Raw genomic sequence first — 11354 nt, forward strand, 5'->3', positions numbered from 1 at the left:
TTGGGGGGAACTCTAGGCCTTCTTTTGGAGGGGAACGTGTAAGGTCGTCATCAATGATAAATGAACATTGTCTCCACTAAATTTTGCAGTCTGGATTATCCATAGCGAACACTGCATTTGTGTGGGTTTCCCTCCTCCCATGTCTCCCTCCCTCCACCACAGAGGTCCCTGGGATGCAAGGAATGCCAGTCACTGAATTAAAAATTGGAGTAAATAAAATCACAGAAGAGAATGCAGGGCCCTGACTCATTCAACCTTCTTGAGTCAACCCAGGACAGCTTTGGGGTCAGCCACACACCCAGTTCCTCTAGTAGCTCAGAGAACTGAGAGTCCAGGGTGGTTAGAGGTGTCATTGGCGGCTGTGCACAGCCCCAGCATTGGTGCACCCTGAGTGCCCTTCCACGCCAATAAGTATACTTTGCCAGCACAATTTTTTTAAATTACTTTTTATTTTGAAATAATTTAAAACTCACAGAAAGGAGGCAAGAATACTAAAAATTATTCCAGGATATTCTTCACTCAGATTCACCAATTGGTATCATTTGACCACATTTGCTTTATCATTATTTTTCTAAATACACATTAGTATTTTTTTCTGAACCATTTGAGAGTAAGTTGCACACAGTATATCCCTTTCCTCATAAATACATCGGTGTGAATTTCTTAAGAACAGGAGCCTTCTTTTTGTTTTTTTCTAGAGATTTTATTTTTTCTAAAGAAGGTTAATTAATTAATTAATTAATTATTTTTGCCTGCGTTGGGTCTTCATTGCTGCACGCGAGCTTCCTCTAGTTGCGGCAAGTGGGACTTTCTCCTTGCAGTGCGTGGGCTTCTCATTGTGGTGGCTTCTCTTGTTGCGGAGCACGAGCTCTAGGCGCGCGGGCTCAGTAGTTGTGACTCACGGGCTCTAGAGCGCAGGCTCAGTAGTTGTGGCGCGCGGACTTAGTTGCTCTGCGGCAAGTGGGATCTTCCTGGACCAGGGCTCGAACTCGTGTCCCCTGCGTTAGCAGGTGAATTCTTAACCACTGCAGCACCAGGGAAGTCCCAAGAACCTTCCTTTACATAACCACAGTACAGCTATCAAAATCAGGAAACTTAGAGTGATACAATACTATTAGCTAATCTACAGTCCATGTTCAAAATTTGCCAATTGCCTCATAATGTCCTTTATAAAGCTTTTTTTTTCTTGGTCCAGAATCTAATCTAGGATTATGCATTGCATTTATTTGTCATGTCTTCTCAGTCTCCTTTATCTTAATGAAATAAAAGGATACAGTTCCTTAGATTTTGTCATTCATTATATTGATACTTTTGAAGGATACAGTTCAGTTACTTTGCAGACTATCCCTAAATTTAGGCATGTCTGCTATTTCTTCAGTTTATGCATTTCTGACCAGGAATACCACAGAAGTGATGTGTGTGCTCGCTGCAACACACCAGGAGACACGTGAGTCAACGTCATTCTTTTTTTTTTTTAAATTAATTAATTATTTTATTTTTGGCTGCATTGGGTCTTCGTTGCTACGTACGGGCTAAGCGGGGGTTACTCTTTGTTGTGGTGCGTGGGTTTCTCATTGTGGTGGCTTCTCTTGTTGTGGAGCAGGGGCTCTAGGTGCGTGGGCTTCAGTAGTTGTGGCTCGTGGGCTCTAGAGCACAGGCTCAGTAATTGTGGCCCATGGGCTTAGTTGCTCCGCGGCATGTGAGATCTTCCCGGAGCAGGGCTCGAACCCGTGTCCCCTGCATTGGCAGGCAGACTCTTAACCACTGCACCACCAGGGAAGTCGGAGCTAACTTCATTCTTAATGGTTGCCTAGTATTCCACTGTTTGGTGAACTCTAGTTCACTGAAACCAGTTTCCTATTGTGGGGTGGCACTTAGGTGGCTCTCAATCTTTAAAAATATGAGAAACTATGCTGCAATAAATATTCTTTTTTTTTTTTTGCAATAAATATTCTTGAACTTACATACTTGAGTGGTTGTCTAGTTATTTCTTTAGGCTAAATTCCTAGAAGAGAATACTGAGCCAAAGGGTCAAAGGATAGACTTAAAAATATTTTTTGGCTTTGAGAAGAATTAGGACATATATCTACTTGTAAGTCTCCTCCATTTTTCAATACGACGTATTTTAAACATTCACTGTAGTTAAATACACAGTGTCTAGCACTAGTTACATCTTTCTAAAACTACAGTCATTTGTGACCACCCACACCATACCTGCACACCACAAGTACTGTAATATGTTTTATATATTTAAACAGTCTACTCCCTTTTTTTTTTGGCTTTGCTGCGCAGCTTGTGGGATCTTAATTCCCTGACCAGGGATCGAACCCGGACCCTCGGCAGTGAAAGCACCGAGTCCTAACAACTCACCAGGGAATTCCGCCCATTTTTAAACTTAGGTTTTAAAGGGATCTTTTTCTGTCTGATTGTAAATAGAGAGTAGGCATCAAAAACTTCAGTGAAAGCAAAACAATGTTAGTAAATTCCAGACTGATTCTCTTCCCTGCAGAAGGAGGCTCCAAGTGAGGATAGACTTATTTTTAAAGCTTTTGGTACCTAAGTGTCATTCTCCAGAAAGCAGTGCAGGACTTTATATTCTTGGTAGTAGTGTCTGCACATGCCCTTACTCTCACCAACCCTGAGAATCAGGGTTGCCATCTTCCTGACCTCACACCTTTTGTGGAAAAGTAGGCTGGGGCACTAGGCTGGGACTTGAGAGAAAGAAGAGGAAATGGTAACGGAGACAGAGAAGGAGTGGTTAGGTAGCAGGGGAATCCAGAGGGTGGTGGGCAGAAACTGAGTTTAAGGACAATGTCAGGAAGGTGCAGAGCCCACTTCGTGCCTTATCTCTGCCTAAGATCTTGGGTCAGACAATGATTTCTTACATATGACACCAAATGCACAAGCAACAAAATAAATTGGACTTCATCAAAATTAAAAACATTTGCTCTCCAAATGGCACCTCAAGAAGGTGAAAAGACAAGCAACAGAATGAGAGCAAATATTTGAAAATCATATATCAGATAAAGGACTCGTATCCAGAATATATAAAGAACTCTTATAACTTGGGACTTCCCTGGTGGTGCAGTGGTTAGGAGTCTGCCTGCCAATGCAGGGGACACGGATTTGAGTCCTGGTCCGGGAAGATCCCACATACCATGGAGCAACTAAGCCTGTGCACCACAACTACTGAGCCTGTGCTCTCCAGACCATGAACCACAACTACTGGGACCGTGTGCCACAACTACTGAAGCCCGCGCACCTAGAGCCCATGCTCTGCCACAAGAGAAACCACAGCAATGAGAGACCCGCGCACCTCAACGAAGAGTAGGCCCCACTCTCCACAACTATAGAAAGCCCACACGCAGCAACGAAGACCCAATGCAGCCAAAAATAAACAAAAATTAAATTAAAAAAGAACTCTTATAACTCAATAATGACAATTTAAAAATGGGTTACAGTCCCATAAATCTCTGAACCTCTGCTCATTTTTTAGTCTATTTTTTCTCAGTTGCCAAGATTGAGTAATTTCTGTTCGTCTACCTTTAAATTCACTGAATCTTTCCTCTGTCTTCTCCACTTTCCTGTTACGCCAATCCATTGAGTTTTAAATTTTGATTATCATATTTTTAAGTTCTAAAGTTTCTGTTTGGTTCTTCTTTATAACTTCTATTTCTTTGCTAAGACTATTAATTTTTTCATCTGTTTCAAGAGAGTTTTTCCTAGGGACTTCCCTGGTGGTCCAGTGGCTAAGACTCCACGCACCCAATGCAGGGGGCCCGGGTTTGATCACTGGTCAGGGATCTAGATCCTACGTGCTGCAACTAAGAGTTTGCATGCCTCAACTAAAGATCCTGCATGCTGCAACTAAAAAGATTCCACATGCCACAACTAAAGATCCCACATGCCACAACGAAGATCCTGCATGCTGTAACTAAGACCTGATGTAGCCAAGTAAATATATAAGTAAATAAATATTTAAAAAAAGAGGTTGTCCTTGCTTGTTGCAGCATTTTTAATATTTACTTTGAAATACTTGTCTGTTGTAAATATATATCATATATTCCAACATTTAGGTCATCTTGAGTGTTGGTGTCTGTTGAGTGTCTTTTCTTATTCAATTTGAGATTTTCCTGGTTCTTGGTATAAGTGCTTTTCTACTGTATCCTAGACATTTTGGTATTACGTGATGAGACTCTGGATTTTATCTAAATCTATTTTAACAGATATCCTCTGGTGCTGTGCCAGTGGGGGAAAGAGGGTGCTGCCTCATTGTTGTCAGGTGGAGGTAGAAGACCATTTCCTCACTTGGCTTCTGTTGACATATTTTTAGTGCTGGATAGGGTTGGGAGTTCAGGCTACCTGCTAGGCCTCTTCTAACACACATTGACTGGGAGAGTGTGAAACACATTATTACTGCTTCCATTTGGTTTCCAGTGACATTGTGACGGAGAGCTGAAAGTCCCAGGTAAAAGTCCCAGCTCACCAACAGGGAATAAACCTACCTAAGGGGGTAAAAGACCTGTACACAGAAAACTATAAGACACTGATGACAAGAAATTGAAGATGACACAAATAAATGGAAAGATATACTGTTCTCATGGATTGGAAGAATTAATGTTGTTAAAATGACCATACTCCCAAGGCAATCTACAGATTGCAATCACTATCAAAATACCAATGGCATTTTTCACAGAACTAGAAAAAATAATTCTAAAAGTTGTAGAGAGACACAAAAGATACTGAATATTCAAAACAATCTCGAGAAGGAAGAACAAGCTGGAGACATCATAATCCTTGATTTCAGACTATATGACAAAGTTACAGTAATCAAAACATAATGGTACTGGCACAAAAACAGACACACAGATCAATGGAACAGCATAGAGACACCAGAAATAAACCTATGCTTATGTGATCAATTAGCCTATGACAAAGGAGGCAAGAACATACAATGGGGAAAAGGCAGTTTCTTCAATGAACTGGGAATAAGATGACACAGGAGTTACTGTTAATGCTGTGATCTGGACATTGTGATTATGTCAGAAAATTTACTATTTTTTAGAATAGTACACTGAAGTTTGTGGGGGTAATATGACAAAATGACCATGATTTGCTTTAAAATACTTCAGGGAAAAAAGAGGGATGGATAAAGCAAAAGTGACAAAGTTGAAAATTCTAGAATCTGGGTATGAAGAGTTAATTATATTGTTTTTATCTTTTTTTTTTTTGCGGTATGTGGGCCTCTCACTGTTGTGGCCTCTCCCGTTGAGGAGCACAGGCTCCGGACGCGCAGGCTCAGTGGCCATGGCTCACAGGCCCAGCTGCTCCGCTGCATGTGGGATCCTCCCGGACCGGGGCACGAACCCGTGTCCCCTGCATCGGCAGGCGGACTCTCAACCACTGCGCCACCAGGGAAGCCCCGTATGTCCAAGTCTTGGTTGTGGGAAGGGAGAAGCAGGCTGACCCCTTCCTGCCAGGAGGTGGAAGTGTGGCTCTTCAGAAGCAGTGGCGGAGCCTGGCCCCTGGGAGAGGAACTGCATACCTGTGCTGGGTGCAGCTCCAGGGTGACACGGGACCCTCACCCTGCAGTGAGGGAAGCAAACGGGAAAGACCAAGGCCGGGGAAGGGTAGGTTGCCTTGGGGCGAGGCAGCCTGCTCTTCTGCATTTTTAGCCAAGGAGAAGGTATCACTTCCGAGGAGGGAGGGGATAGAGTGGGAAACGGTGACCAGGGGCAGTGGACAACTTGAACCTCTGGATGTGAACTAGAATTTTCTAGTACCCCTTTGGGTCTCCTACCTGACACCTGATAGCAGGGGGCTGAGGCACTGGGCTTCCCTGAGCAGGCAAGTGGGGCAGGGAAGTCCTCAGGCGACAGAGGGACACCTGCAGAGAGAAATGGGGAAGAGCCTGGGAGTTCACTGGAGTCAGCTATTTGGGGAAAGGAGTATGTCCATATCTTTGTGGGGGGAGGGTTGTCTTCTGGCAGAAGCAATAGGTGGGTCACCTGGGAAGGTGCTTGTGGTAGAGACATCAGGGTGGCAATTCTCATGTTACCCCCTCCCCCAGGCCCCTTTGTCCTTTGTTGTGTTACTCTCCGTCTGCACCTCCCCCACCCCCCAATCCTTTCTCACTTTTCCCTACCCTGCTTTGTAACCTGGGAGACTGACCTCCTTGGATTGATCACTGGGAGGGGGGACTTCCTGGCGGCGTCTCATCGGGTTTGGCTAGTGGGAGGCACGAGGGGGAGACCTGCTGTGGAAGGAGAGAGGATGGGGTGCTTCTCTCACATTCCTTCCCTGTCAGTGTTGGGGTCCTCCCCTTGTCCCCTCAGGTCTGGGGTGTGTGTGTGTGGGGGGGGTGTAAAGGCTGCCCAGTGCCTCAGAATCCCCTCCTGTTCCCTTCACCCAGTCCTCGCAGGGGCTGGACGAGAGCTGAGTTTCTCATGGGCTGGGGGTGCTAGGTGAGGGGCGGTGGGGAGATCCCTCCCCCCTCTTCCTCAGCACAAGCTGGAGGGTAGAGTCTCCAGCTTCACCCTCATCTTCCAGCCTCCTGGGATTCAGCCTTCAACTCCTCCCTCTACCTTTGAAGCCCTGGTTCCAGCTCTCTGAGTCAATGCCTTCTCAGCAAGGAAGACGTCTCCCCAGAGAGGTCAGGCTCCCACCAGCCATTTTCAGCTTCGTTCCAGGAATTCGGAATTTCCCCAGGGGAGCCAAAGCTGAAACTGAGGGCACTTCTCCAGCAACTCTGCCCAGGGCCTCCCTTAGCTGTGTTTTATCTTTGTTGTACCTGAGGGGTCTCATGTTTTGTGATTTTCTCCACTTCCTCTGTCCTGTCATGTGTCCAGGCTGTGAGGCTGCCTGAAGCAAGAGACTTTCTTTTTCTTCCTGAGATGCTGTCAATAAATGCCCACTGAACCAGTGAGTGTAGGGAGTGTGTCCTATAACCTTTTAGTACGGATGCCAGGAGAGGTGAAAGGGGAGGGGACAGGTGGAGGAGGAAAGCTTTTGATTTGGGGGAAATGGCAGAGCCAAGGCTGGGCCTTTTGCAAAGTCAGGATGTATGTGTGTGTGTGTGTGTGTGTGTGTGTGTGCGCACACAGGTTAGTGAGGAGGGGTCCATGAATGGGGAGATCCTCACCTTCTCAGGCTTCAGGGAGCAATGCGTTTGGGGAGCGTCGTGCGATAGACGAGTGAGTGGGGACTGGGTTGGATGGACATGCTGTCGTTGTCCCAGCACTGTCCTGTGGGAATTCAGTTTTGTTCTTAAAACGAACACTATTTTATAAAAAATAAATAAATAAAATAAAAATAATAGATAAAATGAATAAGAGCTAACTCTTCAGTAAGTCAGTAAATATTTGAATTAAGTCCCCCCACCCCAGGACACTCCCTGGTGTCCCTTCCTGTCCTAACTACCCTTTAGCAAGGCAGGGAACCCATCTGACTTCTGCCACCACAGACGCATTTGCCTGTGCTTTAACTTCGTATATCAGGGATCCTGTAGCGTGCAGTCTTTTGTGTCTGGTTTCCTGTGTCCCGGTCCACTTTTCTAAGATTCCTTGTCTGCTTCTCCATTCCTTCTCTCAGTGTCTCCACCCGGGAAGCGCTCTGCCAGTCCACCCCGCTGGCCACAAGGGGGCAGCAGAACCCGGTGGAATCTGGGCTGACCCAGCGGGGCAACGCTTCTCTTGGCCCCTGGGCTCCTCCCACCCAGGTAGCACCCTCTTCCTGGGCTGCCTCCCAGACAGCTGCTGCAGGTGGTTCTGCTGCTTCCCTCTCTGACACCTGCTGCTTTAGAGAGGATTTCTGGACTGGAAGTTTGGAGCTTGGGTCTCCAACCTCTTTGGATCACCCGCTCCTTCTGGTAATATATTTTGAATATGCAGCTATCAAATACACACAAATGTTGTACAGATTATAAAAACAAACACAAGTAACACATGGAAAGAGATAAAACTAAAGCATTTATAACAGAACTTCGAATATTTCTTCTGCCTCCCCTCCTGCCCCCAGATCCCTGGAGCACGCCTGGGGCTGGTTCACCCCTACCTGGTGGCCCTTGGTTAGAGCTCAGCTGAGCTTTTTTGGGGGGTGGGGTGGAGCCTGTGGGTTTGACACACAAAGGTCTGACCCTGGGCAGGTCCCCTCATATTGTTGAACCTCTATTTCCCAGCTGTAAAATGAGGAAAGTTAAACTTTCCTCTGAGGATTATAATAAAGTATGTAACGTTCAGAGTAAAATGGCACTGGGTGACCAGTGTGCCTGAGTATTTGTTGACACTCATTAGAGAGCAGGGCCCAGCCTCAGGGCTTCAGCCTGCAGCTCAGCCTGTGGAGACAAGTCTCCTGACATGAAGGAACAGGGTGGGCATCCTGGGGGCTGTTAGAATCGGCCTCTGAGGGTTGGTCAGGGCCTCTCCTGCCTTTACTGCCCAGGTCTCTCTCCTCTGATTCTCTCAGGGACAGAGGCCAAAGTGCCAGAACTCCAGACCTTTCCTGTACGTTGACGCTCAAATCCCTCCGAGCAAGACTTGCCTGATTAACTCTTGGCTGTGGGTGGGCCTGACCTATGGGATTGAGAGACTGAGTAAATACTTCCCAGGTTGTTGAGTGGGTCACTCATGTGGGCAGTACAATAACTTTCTCTGCAAAACTCACTGACATCTCAGTGACTGGGGAACGTGCTTGAGACACTCTGGGCAGATGTGTTCATTCAGGTGTCCTGTCCCAGATGTGCCAGGGCTGAATGCCAGGGGGATCCTACCCCTTCCTTCTTTCCCCTTCCTCCCTCCCTCCCTCTCTCCCTCCCTCCATCCCTCCCTTCCTCCCTCCGTTCCTTCCTTCCTTCCTCTTTCCTTTCTTATACTATCTTTGTGTTTCCTTTCCTTTTAATCTCTTATTATCTTTTGTTTATTCATTAATGTAATAAAATTTATTACATTTTCCATAAGAATGTCTTTCTCCCCAGTCTCCCTCCTTTACCTTTATACATCTCAGGGCTCGGGCGGGAGTGATGCGTCTTCATGTCCCCAGGAATCTCAGACTTTGGAAGCAGAGTGGATCGTCTACTCAGAGGGTGGTGGGGTAGGTGCTATGGTCCAGGGGGGCTCTGCAGCCAACCTCTGGGTGGGCCCAGGCAGCACCCACTCTTGGGAATGAGTAAGGGGCCTAAGGAAGTCTGTGAGCCACCTTTGGTTGGATATTTCAGTTTTGGAGATGACAGCCTATTCTGGGAGGGACTGTCCTTCCTCAGCAGAGGGGCAGAAGTGCAGGTTCAGAGGAAGGTCATGGCCCCAGTTGTGCCCTTGGGGCTCTGCTCAGCAGGCTTCCAGGGCAGAGCCGAGCCCACCAGCCAGGGTCATTGTTGTTAGAGAAGGAGGGAAACACTTTAACGTTGAAATAAAATCATTGCCTGGTGTGTGTGTGTGTGTGTGTGTGTGTGTGTGTGTGCTCCTATTTTTTAAAAAAATAAGTATCAAAGGAGTTGTTTAAACTTTTCCTACAGTGTAAATTAATCCAGTGAACACTTCAACTTAACAGTGTCAAGTAAAATAAGCTGTACCAGATTGCACGTTTAAGAAAAAAGGGGATTAATTCTTTCCATCCACTATGACATTTTTTAAATTAATTTTTATTGGAGCATATTTACTTTACAATGTTGTGTTAGTTTCTTGCTGTACAGCAAAGTGAATCAGTCATATGTATACATATATCCACTCCTTTTTAGACTTCCTTCCCATTTAGGTCACCACAGAGCAATGAGTAGAGTTCCCTGTGCTATACAGTAAGTCCTCATTAGTTATCTATTTTGAACATAGTAGTGTATATATGTCAGTCCCTATCTCCCAGTTCATCTCACCCCGACTTCCCTTCTTGGTAACTATAAATTTGTTCTCTACATCTGTGACTCTGTTTCTGCTTTGCACATAAGTTCATCTCTACCATTTTTCTAGATTCTACATATAAGTGATATTATACGATATTTGTTTTTCTCTTTCTGACTTACTTCACTCTGTATGACAATCTCTAGGTCCATCCACGTCTCTGCAAATGGCACTATTTCATTCCTTTTTATGGCTGAGTAATATTCCATTGTATACATGTACCACATCTTCTTTATCCATTCATCTGTTGATGGACACTTAGGTTGCTTCCATGTCTTGGCTATTGTAAATAGTGCTGCAATGAACATTGGGGTACATGTATCCTTTCGGATTATGTTTTTCTCCAGATATGTGCCTAGGAGTGGGATTGCTGGATCATACAGTAATTCTATTTTTAGTTTTTTAAGGCACCTCCATACTGTTCTCCATAGTGGCTGTACCAATTTACATTTCCACCAATGGTGTAAGAGGGTTGCCTTTTCTCCACACCCTCTCCAGCATTTATTGTTTCTAGATTTTTTGATGATGGCCATTCTGAGCAGTGTGAGGTGATACCTCATTGTAGTTTTTTTATTTTTTTGCGGTACGCAGGCCTCTCACTGTTGTGGCCTCTCCCGTTGCGGGGCACAGGCTCCAGACGCGCAGGCTCAGCGGCCATGGCTCACGGGCCCAGCCGCTCCACGGCATGTGGGATCCTCCCGGACTGGGGCACGAACCTGTGTCCCCTGCATCGGCAGGCTGACTCTCAACCACTGTGCCACCAGGGAAGCCCCCTCATTGTAGTTTTGATCTGCATTTCCCTAATAATTAGTGATGTTGAGCAGCTTTTCATGGGCTTCTTGGCCATCTGTATATCTTCTTTAGAGAAATGTCTATTTAGGTCTTCCACCCATTTTTGGATTGGGTTGTTTGTTTTTTTGTTATCAAGCTGCTTGTAAATTTTGGAGATTAATCCCTTGTCAGTTGCTTCATTTGTAAATAGTTTCTCCCATTCTGAGGGTTGTCTTTTCATCTTGTTTATGGTTTCCTTTGCTGTGCAAAAGCTTTGAAGTTTCATTAGGTCCCATTTGTTTATTTTTGGTTTTATTTTCATTACTCTAGGCAGTGGGTTGAAAAAGATCTTGCTGTGATTTATGCACTGTAACATTTTAAGAATCACAGTTCATTTTGCATCACCATTGTTTTATGGCTTAGGTGTTTATCTGAAACTCTTCTGAAAGCACTTGAAGTGAATAAAAGATAAGAGGTACTATGTGGCTGTTAAAGAAGAAAGTAAAATATTAACCCCACTAGCATTAGGATAATTTACACTTTGAGAAAGAAAAATCATTTGTGGCTAGGGAGCAGTCTTTCCTGTTAAAGCAGCTGGAACATGACCCTGATGTCTGGGAGAGGGCAGTGAAGTATGTTGTTTGATATCCATCTTGCCAGTGTGTTCCAGTGTCCTTCCAGTGTGCTTCCAGAAAA

Source organism: Delphinapterus leucas, chromosome 10, assembly GCF_059928025.1.
Source record: "Delphinapterus leucas isolate spDelLeu-1000000601 "Yukka" chromosome 10, BTC_Dleu_Yukka2, whole genome shotgun sequence".
NCBI lineage: Eukaryota > Metazoa > Chordata > Mammalia > Artiodactyla > Monodontidae > Delphinapterus > Delphinapterus leucas.